This window comes from Quercus robur, chromosome 7 (assembly GCF_932294415.1).
Source record: "Quercus robur chromosome 7, dhQueRobu3.1, whole genome shotgun sequence".
NCBI classification, from domain to species: domain Eukaryota; kingdom Viridiplantae; phylum Streptophyta; class Magnoliopsida; order Fagales; family Fagaceae; genus Quercus; species Quercus robur.
Window position 1 is genome coordinate 23,510,143 of NC_065540.1, and position 12,157 is coordinate 23,522,299.

General features: G+C 32.4%; 1 protein-coding gene across 19 annotated transcripts in view; it reads left to right on the forward strand.

Annotated features, from left to right (window-relative positions):
• The window catches only part of LOC126692830 (lipid phosphate phosphatase delta), a 57,065-nt gene that overhangs the window by 37,338 nt on the left and 7,570 nt on the right, over positions 1 to 12,157 (forward strand). For 16 of the 19 annotated variants that reach the window (XM_050388608.1, XM_050388613.1, XM_050388602.1 and 13 more), the window contains 2 exons: positions 262 to 317; positions 2,631 to 2,902. The exons of the other annotated variants lie outside the window; for them this stretch is intronic. The gene's annotated coding sequence lies outside the window, so the exon portion shown is untranslated. Of the gene's footprint in view, positions 1 to 261; positions 318 to 2,630; positions 2,903 to 12,157 lie in introns of those variants that run through there. 19 annotated transcript variants of the gene reach the window in all.

The window sequence follows — 12,157 nt, forward strand, 5'->3', positions numbered from 1 at the left end:
TTTTTTTTTTTTTTTTTTTTTGTTAATGAACCTATCAATAATGGGAATGCCTCAAATACTGACACTTTCATTTTGGTGTATCTATTGCCTATATAAGTATAGAGTTATGTTGATAATTAGTACCAGTACATGTCATATTTTTAGTGTAAGTTGTAAATTTTGTTATTGTTATCCCTCTTCTTTATCCTCACTATTCTTTTTCTGGACTAGCAACTATTAATCACTATACCAAGTTTTTTATTATATGTCTTTGTCTTGTAGCATTTTCCCACAACTTAAAGTTTCTTGGCAGTATAGCACATGAACATACGTTGAAGGTGTGAATCTCTCTCTCTCTCTCTCTCATAATATGTCTATACAATGATGTGAAACCTGTAGAGAATTCAATAAATATAATTATTGTTGGATGCTTCAAATGGTTGTGTATTACGTATGGTGTGTATGCTGACAATAATTAAATACATGAGATTTTTTTTTTTTTACTGACAACTCATGATTAGGGCATTTTCTTGAGTCAATATTTTGGGGGGAACAAGGTCAGTTTCTTGAGATTATTTAAAAGCATTGGTCAAACGGGTTGCATTTCCCTCATTGTTCAATTTGTTGCCATCACTGTGTAGTTGTTTTTTATTTTTATTTTTAAAAAAACTTAATGTCAAAAGTGATCTTTGCTACATTTTATTGCAAACTTCTAAACTTGTATAAATATATATTTGATAGAGTAGGTGGAAGTTGAGATAGGGGCTTAACACCTATCAAATGCACGTGTAACTTACCTATCAAAAAATATATATATTTAAAAGATGTTGCAATATCTTCTTTGTATTATGAGCAACCATCAACTCTGAATTTCTTTAATGCAACAATGGGATTTTGATTATTATTTGTAGTTCTTTTGAATGAATGACATAACTTTAACTAAAGAAACAGAGAGATAACCTGGACCAAACGAGGAACATAGCCAAACCAGAAAACACTTTGAACTACTTAATTCAATCAAACACAGAGGAAAGGGCCATGCCTCAAACTACACAAACATCTAATTGGAATTGTATTCATGATGATTTTATGCACCCAAAAAAAAAAAAAAACCATTATATATCCAGCTCATGCCTAAAAGATTGAGATTTAATTGATTTATTGTGAGGTTCCGGAAAAAAGTCTAACAAGTCAAGCTACTGTGACAACCATGATAGTGTTAAGATGGACGAGGAAATTAGTGATCCAAATATTAACAAAGGTATACCATGTCTTTTAAGGAATTTTATGTGAAAAAATATCTCACATCTTTCATCTTTTGAGAAAACCCTTAATCATTTTCATCAAATATTATTTCATTGGAATGCTTTTAAACCAATTCATTTGAAGATATGTTTAAAACTATTTATTTACCATAGTTTGACAAAATAATTTTTTTTTTTTTTTTTTGATAAGTGTCAAAATAAAAATTTCTTGAATAATCTTGTTCTATATAAAAAGCTCAATTAATCCCCAAACGAGTGTTTGTTTTCTTGCCACTTGTTAATACAATATAACTGGCTTAGGTGTTATGACATAGGACAAAACTAAAACTTGAAGCCACGAAAATTGGAAAAATGGAAACAATAAAAATCACCTAGGAGTTAACACCTAGGGTTGTTTGGAGTCGATAACAAGCGAGATGGAAGAGCTAGGAGTAAGCAACTAGCATCAGCGGGAGTCAACAGTAGACTGTTGAAAATTTTCCAGGAGAAATTTTTATTAATCAAAAGCAACATTGTAAAATTGTCTCCAAAGGAGTACAATATAGATTACTATGTCACTTATCAAAAAAAAATATATATTGATTACTATATGAAAGTCATAATTCTATTTGACTTGTGAAATTCTAATTCTAATTGACTTGCAAAATCCCAATGTCTGATTTATAAAAATCACCTTGTGAAACAACCAAATTAACTTCTAAGACTTAAAATAAAGTACAACTGATTGTTAAAATTAAATAAAACTAAATTAAAATTAATATTTCTTTGTGCTTTCTACACCATGATCTTACCTTGAGATATGGAACAAATTATTGCTTCTAGTACATATGCATTTTTGACGGCTTTGAAAGCCAATGACAAGTACATTCATTCACTAGGAATAAGCATTTGACTTTGCAATAGAATTTGTAACCAACACATGGTTTATTATTTGAATTCTGCTTATTGTGTTTTTCATTGCATCCGAAACAACTCTATTTTTTCTTATAAGCTTGTTTAGATGATGGACACTGTAATTGATCCTTGAAAATGACCAATTTTATTATCAATTTTTTAATATAATCAATCTAATTTTTCTTTTCAAATGCTATTACTATGGATCATTTATCACCTTTTGATCCTTTGTTTATTAACTGTTTTGAGGGAATATCACATATCAATATATTAATGGGATCAAGATGGCTCTATTTAATTAGAGGGGGGCATCTATGTGTGTATTTGATTTTGATGTTTGAATCTTTCGGGTACCAAGAGAAAAGTGCAACTAAAGGAATCGATTTTAGTAGAGTTCAAAGAGTTTCTTTGCTGTTTTGTAGATGTATGGTGGATTGGTGGTTTAGATCTTTTAGTTTCATCTCAATTCTAATACAAAAAATTTCACTTCAGATTTATTCGGTAATCCTATCCATGGCCTTCATTTGGCATCCTGGTGACGAGAAATGTTTACATGGTGGTGTTGGTTGATCTATTTTGAGAGGATTATAATGTTTTTTTTCTTCTTCAATTTTTGGACTTTTCCCTCCCACTAGTGTGAAAGGAAGTGAGTTGAAGGCTCTTTGCTCAAATTATGAGATAATACCAAATTATGCAAAATTTGAATTGTTTATTCTTATATTTCAAAAGTGAAGTTGATATCATTATGGGGTGGTTTTCTGTGTGTGATATATGACTTATGTAGACACTTGGAGCGATGTGTTGAGTTTTTTTTTTTTTTTCTCTACTTTTTAGGTGTAAAAATAAAAATCATGGGCTTTCTATGTATGATTTATCACCTGTGTCTTGTTCATTTTGTTTCCTAATTAATTGCGGCATTCCTTAAGCATTCTTAAGCTAAAAGGAAGGAATGATACAAACCAAAGACATGGACTTGGACTCAAATATTCAATTATGAAAAAGGGATTAGGCACAGGACGGAGCTCAGATCTTATATATGGGGGGACAAAAATATGGGGAAAAAAATCATAGCAAGTGTGTGTATAACAAAATTGTAACCTTCTTACATTGTTTAGGAATTGCATGAAAATAAATTGTGCCAAAAGAATAAGCCAAATGAAAAGAAATTGTGTCAAAAGAAGAAGCCAAATCCCGAATGATTTATAACAGCTCACTGATTTCTAGTGGGCGCATCTTTAATTTCAACGAGGATAACAACTGGGAATTAGAACATTCCACTAGTAGGGAGCAAAGACCCAAATCTTGACATATATAGCTGAAGACTGATCACACTTTGGGCTAACATCCCTAGTGAATCACCTGCTTTAGGACTAGGAGCACTACTAGCGGCTACTAGATGACCTCCACAACCATGGATTACACAGCCACTACCTACCACATTTGTGTCTTTAATAGATTTCAAAGCCACATTTATTTTTTAGCTCCTAGGAGGAGCCATACATATACAAGCCGTAGTTTCTGCAGGATTCAACTCAAAATCCTCTTTCTTTGTAACTTCTAAAAACTCTTGGGCATACACACTTGATGCTCCTAAGATTGTACCTTGTGAATACCATTTTAATTTTTAAAAGGTAACACAAGTGTTTAGACAGGATTTTTTTTTTTTTCCCCTTTCTTATACAAGATAAAATTTCTACTCTAGCCTAATTTAAGTGTATATATGTATAAAGTTCCCTCCTGGAGAGTTGAACGGGCCCTTGCCCCCCACACCTTACAAGCATTTATATTTGTGGACCACCGCACCAAGGGTGCACGATGGTTTTAGACAGGGTTTTTAAAAGACTAATCTAAAGACTAATTCAAAAACACAAGTTTACATACTTTAAGCCTGGTTTGGATAGCACACATCTGCGTTTACAACTTTCAGCGTTTTTTTTTTTTTTTTTAAGCCGCAAGTTTTGAATTTTCTCCCATGAACAGTGCACCTGTGCACTATTCACTGGTCCCACAAACTACATTTTGCAGCCATTTTTTCATTAAAAATGGGTCTCACAGTACTATTCACACATTTAAAAATTATTTTGCTACAGTTTTTTCAGTTTTCATTTTTCAATTTCAGTAAAATAAATTCTATCCAAACGGACCTTTAATTACATATTTATTGAAAAATAAGATTACACAATCAAATTTAAAATAGGCTTATGTCACTTCTTTAAAAGCACAACAAGTTACATATTAATCTCTCATGCCATTCTCTCAGTTGAAAAGCATAATTTTTTCTAGTTTTCACATTTAAAAGAAGTTTTTGATTTTTTTTTTTTCAAGAAAATTAGGAAACTAGTTGAAAATTGGGCCTTTCATTGTCTTAAACTGGGCTAGTTGTCCATATACAAGAAAATTAGTCACAGGCTATTGTGTTTTCATTTAATATTTCTTAGTCTCATGGAAAACAAAGAAACAACAAATAATATCTAGATCTTCTACTGAAACTGAACATACGACTATGGCAAAAACAATGTGTGAGCTGTTTGGTTGGTGTCATTGCTAAAGGATTTTCAAATAGAACATTCACAAGCTGTCCTATTGTATTGTGATAGTCAAGAAGCTCTACACATAGTTGTCAACCTTCTCTTTCATTAAAGGACTAAGAACATAGATATTGATTGCCACTTTGTTAGGGAAAAGATTCAAGATGGGCAAATTAGGACCTTCCATATTTCTACCCAACATTAATTGGCAAACAATTTCATAAAGGCTCTCAAGTTTCCTCAATTTTCTTTTCTACTCAACAAGATAAGAGTCATCAACATTTGCTCCATCTTGAAGGGGGAGTGTTGAGAGATGAAAATCAGCTCAGCACTAAATTCACTCACACAGGAATATGCCAAGTAGAATAGGCTTTTGTACATAAAACTACATGTACTTTTGTAAATAATTTATATTGTAGTTAGTTAGTAAATGACACATGTTAGTTTCCTATAGGCTATTGTCTAGTTAGTGGAGTTATAAAAGTTCCAGGGTTAAGGGTTTGGGTGGGTGTGGCTCTCGACTACTAATGGGTTTGGGAAATTTCTGGCTTATATGGATCACTTGATTCGGCGGAGGTAAGGCCTGATTTTGTATTTTTTGCTATTCATTTTATTTGTTTTTGTTATTTAGATTTTTGAATACGATGTGTCATTTTCAAATACCAATTAAAATTTTTTAATATTGTTTTATTGTCACCTAAGCTTAAAGTGTGTCAATTATACAAATCGTTTTCCACGCAGGCATTTCATGTTAGTAAGTTAATGGTAAGGAACAAATTGACTGCTACCAAAATGTAGTGACCAAAAATGGTATTTTAATCATCCATTAACCATGAAAAGTTATTAAATACATGTTGATACTCAGGTTTTCACACATCTTTGGGCCAATGAGTAAGGCCCAAAGCCTAGTAAACTAAGTCTTGGAGGTTGGAAAAAAAAATGAGAGTTAGCACCTAGGCCCATTCCCCCACCAAGTTGACTAAGTATAGAAAGGGACCTAAGGAAGGGTCTTACCACAGAATGTCTTAGAATGAGGTAATAAGTGGGACTCGAGGATGGCCCAATCACCAGATAGGGAAAGAGATTAAGAATGATCTCTTTATATAAAGAGCCTTTGAGTAAGGGAAGAGTGGGCCCAAGGATGGCCCAAATATATTAAAGAGAATTTTTTTAAAAATGCCCACAAAGGGTCTTCTACAAAACGACCTTGGGTATGAGAATAAGTGGGTATATGAGAGATTCAAAACCCTTGCACAAGGGAAGTGGGAAATAGGGCCAAAAGGGCCTAAACCTAGGGATGGCAATTTTGCCCCGCCCCGCTTGACCCGCCCCTCCCCGCTTCGTCCCATGCGGGTTTTCCCCACCCCGTAAAGGTGGTGGGGCGGGGATGGGGTAAGATTTTAGACCCACACCACGGGGCGGGGCGGGGATGGGTTTACATTTTTTAGACCCACCCCGCCCCATCCCCGCCCCGCCCTACATTAATAAGGGTTAAAAGGTAATTTTTTCATACCCTAAAACCCTACTATTTAAACAAAAATATCATCATCTTATTTTATTTAAGTGGAGATTCTTTTTGAAGAACTAGGCAATTTTTATTTTGTTATGTATTAGGAGTTTGGATTATTTTATTGTGTCATACTATGAGATTTTTGTTGTGATATTATCTTGTTAAATATTTAGATAATATTATTTAGTATTTGCTAAAAATTAGTTTGATTCGATAGAATAAATTTATTTATAATTTCAAGTATATTTTTATAATTGAAACATGTCATTTTATTTGAAAAAAATGGTAATAGTTGTAGGGAAAATTAACAAGAAATAGAGTTTTACAGTGTAGGGCGGGGCTTCGCGGGTCTTCGCGGGACCTTAAGGGGCGGGGATGGGGCAAGAAATTTTCCCCATCATGCGGGGCGGGGCGGGGATGGGGCAAGAAAAATCCATGCGGGGCGGGGGCGAAGATCCCATCCTTCGGCCCCGCCCCGCCCCATTGCCATCCCTACCTAAACCCTTTCATATAAAAGAACTAGGAAAGCTCAGAGGAATTCAAGAACCTTCTCTAGATGCTTCCATGAGGAGATAAGAAGAAAAAGAGGGAGAGAATTGCAAAATAGGAAAAATATTGTTCAAGGAATAGGATTCCAAGATTCAGATTGTGCAGCCAATGAGTCATTAGGTGAAGACCATAAACATGGAAAGAAAACAAGACCTATTGCTATTGAAGATTAGGAGACGTGGTTTGGTAGAGGGGAGGAAGACCCTAGCTTTGATACTCTGTTGTGACCCCTTTAAAGATGCCTTTTGGGGGGAAAAGCATCTATACCAAAAGGGTGAAAAATGGTGCACACCATGAAGTGCATGCCTAGAGAAACCAATATGAACCTAGACAAATAGCATTTATGGTCTTTCTTTGTTTAGCGTCACTACAACAAAATGTATTTTTAGTGACAAATTTTAGTAAGGAAAACTTTTTAGTCACTGAAAACTTACATTTAGCGACGAAATAAGTGAACCATTTATTTGGAGAAAACACCAAAACTTCTTTCTTCACTGATTACCTGAAGAAAGAACGAAGTGGTCACTAAAGAGAAAAGAATGTACTTTATAGTAGCTAATCAAATATAAATTATAGTTATACAATTATGTTTATGTTACAAGTTGCTAGGCACTAACTAATTCTAACTATCACTAACATCACAACTAAATAATTAAATGCCAACGCAACAGCCAATCTTAACTAACTGCTAGCTTAGATAGCTCAGAAACTCAATCTCTTAGCCACTGTGTTTTTCACCCAACTAAACCAACTGGCTAGCCCTAATCAGCTCCTATGAGATGCTGGCAAGTCATTTCATGGGAGAAGACATATGTGAGTGATCATTGAAGGAGAAATGCTATACTGGAAACCGCAAGCTATTAGCTATTACTAGCCAACCCATGAAGCAAGAAATGTAGCAAGCGCAATCTAATATGCCTACACTCCAAGCAAACAAAGAAGAAACCAAGGAATATGGATCCTAGTAGCATAAGCCTACAAAGGAACCATGATTGCGATCTTTGTAGAAGCTCACAATGGGGCTACACTCAGCAAAAGAGCCATGATCATGAATCCTTAGTAAAAAATAAACTTTAATAAATTGATTGGTGTTACACCAATAATATAACAATTAAAATTTTGAATTATTTTTTACTTTGTATTTAAAAATTAGTACATCATTTTATAAGATGTGTGTTTTTAAATTAAACCGTATAGTATTATTTATTTAAAAAAATTCTAGGTCATATTACAAGAGCATGAACATAAAAACCCAATCCCCTTAAGTCCCGCACAAAAAAATGAAAACCAAAAGTCAAATAATAGTCCCACACAAAACAATGAAAAACAAAGGTCAAATAATGGGCCTACTCTCACTCTTATTTCTCTTGTTCTCTATCCTTTCCTTAGTAACTATAAAATTATTTTTTTATAATTCAACAGATGAAGAGGAGGGAACAGAATAGAAAAGAGTGAGGAAAGGAAAAGAAAAAGGTTTCCCATATGTGTTTGGATATTGAGGAAAATAGAAAGGAGAGAAGAAATTTAAAAAATAATAATAATAGTACTCATAACAAATTATTTTACTATATTTTACCCATTTAAATTATAGTTTAATAATTACTAATGAGAATATAAAAGTAATTTCACAAAAAAGTAAAACTTTCCAAGGGCATATGTATTTTTTTATGGATTTGGAGGGGGGGGGGAATTAAGAATTGGTGGGGCCCCTAGAAGGCCTTTCTCTCCACATTTCCTTTCTTTTTCTTTTTTCTTTTTTCTTTTTTTTTTTTTAATTATTATTCTAACCAAATAATGGAAATTCGGTCCCCTTCTTTCCACTTCCCTCCCATCAAACAAAACCCTAAACATTTCTTTTATAAATAATTATAAAATGTCGATTGAATTATAATACTTTTGGCATAGCATATCTATAACTTTATTAACACATCATAAAAGAAGTGCATGAATTTGACAACTTGAAGTTTTTAATTTGGCTCATGACCTTGGCAATTAAGAGTAATTCTATGACCACAAATTATTCTACAGTTTTTTTACCGTATTTTTTTACCATAATTCTGACTACAAGGGATTAACTATTACTTACACATAGACTAACTATTTTTACTTCACTAGTCACACTCTGCCACATTACAGTTGTGGCAAAAAAATTGTGAAAAAATTTGTATTCCTAGACTCTTTCGGCAACTAATGAAAACATCACAGTTTGAGTGGGGCCATCAAATACCCAATTTGGAATTCAAAACTATTAATACTTTTAAAAAACTATGAATAATTAGGTTTATTAAACATCATGAGTGGACAAAAATTGGTCAAATATATACAACTTACACAAAGTCTAACTCCCAAAAAAAAAAAAATTAAAGCCACTTACACAAAAGTCTCCGAGGACCAATCTAGAAACACTTAAGACTCTAATCATATGTGATCGTAAAAGGGACGTCCACTTGATTCGGATACATTTTTTAGACCTGATACCACTACTTGAATTATTTTATTTTATTTTTAAAAAACACATATTTTGTCATGGGGGGTTTGTACATAAACAGACACGCTAGCAATAATTTGTTATTCACTCTTCTTTTAGATACGTAAAAAGTGGAGGGGAAAGTGGGTTCCAACAAATGAGACCACAAAAAAATATTATTGTTGTTGATTTATCACTTGAATTTCAATTTATTATTTGCTATTAAGTCGAATTATTAAAGAATTTAGACTTTTTTTTATATAATTGAGAATTTAAGATGCAACTGCTTTCTTTCTTCTTTTTTTCCTTTTAATCACAACAGTTTTTTTTTTTTTTTTTTAATGCAACAACAACTTTTGTTTAAATATTACAAAATAATAATATTTATAAATAGCTAAAAATGCCATACAAATTTTATTACAAAAGTTTTATAAACGAATGTGATAAGAATGTGATTCATGCCACTTAAAAATACAAAAAATAATAATAATAATAATTGAATTTTAAGATTTTTGGTAACAAGTTAGGTATAAAAATTTATTATATCCTTAACATTATGAATAATTTTGTAGGTAAATTATGCTCTATCCCTATAAACTATACTCCCATTTACACTTACCTCCTGAACAACAAGAATGCACAATCACTCCCCTAAACTAATGTTTGTGTGACACTTTGCACCCTACTATCTTTTTCTCTCTCTTTTTTTTGTTTTTTTGTTTTTTTTTTTTTTTGTATAGGAAGCTCATCAACTTTATTCATTAACTAAAATAAAAGATACATCATAAGATAATGCATGTGTTAAAGAACATGGTTCCTTTTCAATCCACATAACAGAGTTGTCTATGTCAGATGAGTGTTTTTCTAACAAGTGTGTCGGGAGTTGCCTTGATGACCCACATGTGAAATTACAGCATACCGTAATGAGTGTAGGGAACTAAGAATACCATAACAGATTAGACTATTTTGCACCCTACTGTCAATTTGGTGGTTAAGTTAGACAGAAAAAGTCGTGTAAGTCACGTAAGTTGTATGTGACTTTTTCCATTCAATTTAACTGCCAAATAGACAGTAGGGATGCAAAGTGTTACATGAATATTAGCTTAGGGGATTAATCATGTCTTCTTGTAGTTAAGTGGTACATGCAAAAGGATTATAGCTTAGGGGATAAAGTGCAATCTAATTTTTCACAAACATATGAATTTTTTTTAGGCAAAAATGCAAAGTGCACCCTCTATGTTTAATCATAATTCATTCAAATTCGCTAACTTTGCTTGCATTCAGTTAATTCATTTAAAATATAAGTTTATACAATTAAAGCCTCTTTATCAACTTCTGTTAATTTTTTTTTTTTTTAATCTAGAATACATTTTTCAATAATTAATTGAATTTTTTTATTTTAATAAATTTGAAGAAAAAAATTTTTTGAACACTTAACCATAACATTTAACAAAATTTGATAAAGAGACTTTAATTGAGTAAACTTGAAACTTTAAAGAATTCAATTGAACGAAAGTAAAGTTAAATGACTCAAATAAATTTTGGTCAAACTTTTTTTTTTTATATGAAAATTTTTTGTCAAATTTAGATGGTGTAATTTGTATTATTACATTTTTATTTTTTTTCCCCTAAATACGAAATAACTACCATCATATGCAAGCATCCACTTTGCCTTTAATTTTTCTTTTTGTTATTATAAATTTTTTTTTTTTTTTTTTTGGGTTAACGTTGAATGTTCTTCACCGCGTAGCTTGCTTTGTGACACCGTCTGCGCCAACAGAAGCCAACGAAGCCAAAAGTATTAAAGTACCAGGTTCCAACCTACCAAATATCATCACCCTGAATAAAAAAATTAAAAATAAAAAAAGACTATTTTGAATTTTCAGCAATATATAACACAATAATAATATAATAAAAAATAAATCTGAGGACCTTAGAGCATTCACAGCAGTGGAGGTAAAAATTTAGTTTTTTAACTCCACCAAAAGTTACTTTATCTATTTTACCTACATACATACTGTAGCAGTGGATCTATTTTAGCTTTTAATACAATAAAATAATATAAACATCACAATAAAATAATATATTCACTACAATAAAATAATATATCCACTACAATAAACAACAATCACAACAACCTGCAGCCGCCACCGCTGCCGCCACTGCTGCCACCGCCACCGACTCTTCCGCTGCCGCCGACACCACATGATAGCAAATAATCGTCTAGTGTTAACAAGTGATTTTTTTAACCCCAAATTATACTTATACATTTTTTTTTTTTACTAAAACAATTTCTCAATTATCATGATAGTCTATTATCGTCTCAATTGTCCGGAAGCAATCTTGGAACAATGTGAACTATGAAATTGAGGAACTTTATAAGAAAACGTATAAAATAGAACACATATTATAGCAAGAACAATGTAGTCCCTAGATTTACTCACATACATAACTCAAACCAAATTACAATAAAACTCACACACTCGCACAAGTTCCTATGACTCATGCTTCTCAACATACAGAAAAAAAAAAAAAAAAAAAAAAAAAAAAAAAAAAAAGTTCCTACGACTAGCCTTGCAATTGTCATAAATGTTCAATAAGGTCCGATTGGAGTTAAAAATGAATTTCTCGGTCTCTAATGCGTCCATGCCTCTCAACGTATGACAAAAATTCATCACTTTGTTCACGTAACACTTGCAGAGGAGGATTATCCACTCCATCATTTTATTCATAATCCAAGTCTACCACTTCATTATCATCGCGCTCATCTTCAACAATCATGTTATGGAGAATTATGCACACTTTCATGATCTTTTGGAGTATTTCAAGATGGAAAAATCGTGCAGGTCCACGGACAATTGTGAAACGTGCTTGAAGCACTCCAAATGCACGCTCAACATCCTTCCTACACGCCTCTTGGGCTACTACAAATAATTTATACTTCTGTCCTTGTGGAACTGGGATT